The sequence below is a fragment of the Carlito syrichta genome, unplaced genomic scaffold, assembly GCF_000164805.1.
Source record: "Carlito syrichta isolate Samal-C Ts95f unplaced genomic scaffold, Tarsius_syrichta-2.0.1 Scaffold313618, whole genome shotgun sequence".
Taxonomy (NCBI): domain Eukaryota; kingdom Metazoa; phylum Chordata; class Mammalia; order Primates; family Tarsiidae; genus Carlito; species Carlito syrichta.
Window position 1 is genome coordinate 326354 of NW_007257714.1, and position 1397 is coordinate 327750.

The 1397-nt window shown below is 48.4% G+C and overlaps 1 pseudogene; it reads left to right on the forward strand.

Annotated features, from left to right (window-relative positions):
* The first annotated feature begins 213 nt into the window (after positions 1–213).
* On the forward strand, positions 214–625 carry LOC103273119 (annotated as a pseudogene).
* The last annotated feature ends 772 nt before the right edge of the window (positions 626–1397 follow it).

Consider the following 1397-nt stretch of genomic DNA (forward strand, 5'->3'; position numbering starts at 1 on the left):
AGAGATGAGGTCTTGCCTGCCCAGGCGGGTCTCGAACCCGCGGGCTCAGGCAATCCACACACCTCAGCCTCCCAAAGGCGCGGGATTATAGGCTGAGCCACTGAGCCCAGTTTATTCACATTTATTGGAAAAAAAAAAAGATTTAAATATACACTGTTGACTTCCAGTCCTGCGTGCTCAGGGGCTGAGCTCTTCTGAAGCCAGATGGTCACCATGAAGTTCAATCCCTTCGTGACCTTGGACCGCAGCAAAAGCAGCAAACGTCACTTCAGGGCCCCCTCGCATGTGCGCAGAAAGATCATGTTGTCCTCGCTCTCCAAGGAACTATGACAGAGGTAGTATGTCCATCTGCAAGGACGACGAGGCCCAGCTGACTCGAGGATACCACGAAGGTCAGCAGACGGGCAAGGTGGTCCAGGTGTTACAGAAAAAAATAGGGGCAGCAGGACAGCGGAAGAGGGCTACTACAGTCCATGTGGGCATCCCCTCGAGCAAGGTAGTTATCACCAGGCTACAACTGGACAAACATTGGAAGAAAATTCTAGAACGCAAAGCAAAATCTTGACAACTAGGAAAAGAGAAAGGCAAATACAAAGAAGAACTTATTGAGAAAATGCAGGAATGAATGTAGCCTGTTGTGCACCACGATTTAGCTGTAGGCTTTTAATCTAGTATTTCTTGGGAACTCTTTTAAAAAATGTCTCAAGCCGGGCTCGGTGGCTCAGCCTGTAAGTGGATTGCCAAGGTGAGTGGATTGCCTGAGCCCGCGGGTTTGAGCCCAGCGGGCGAGGCTGCGGTGGCCGGGAGCGGCCAATGCACTCCAGTCTGGGTGACAGAGTGAGACTCCGACTCAAAAAAAAAATTAAAATTAAAATTAAAAAATATCTCTAGGCCGGGTGTGGTGGCTCATGCCTATAATCCCAGCACTTTGGGAGGCCTGAGCCCACAGGTTCAAGACTAGCCTGGGCAACTTGGTGAGACCTCACATCTACAGTAAAAAAAAAAAAAAATTAGCCAGGTATGGTGGCACATGCCTGTAGTTCAGCTATTTGGAAGGCTGAGGCGGAAGGATCACCTGAACCCAGCAGGTCCAGGTTGTGGGTTGTGGTAGCTGTGAGTGTGACACTGCACTCTAGGCTGGGTGACAGAGTGAGACTCCAACTCAAAAAAAAAAGCAATTTGTTATGCTTATTTTGTCATATGTTTTTAAATTCTCAATGCTTTTATTTTCTATTTAATTAATTTATTTTTTGAGTTGGAGTCTCACTGTGTTGCCCAGGCTAGAGTGTATGGCACGCTCACAGCCACCATCGCCTGGACTTGCTGGGCTCAGGTGATCCTTCCACCTCAGCCTTCCAAGTAGCTGGAACTATATAGATGTGTGCTACTACACCTGG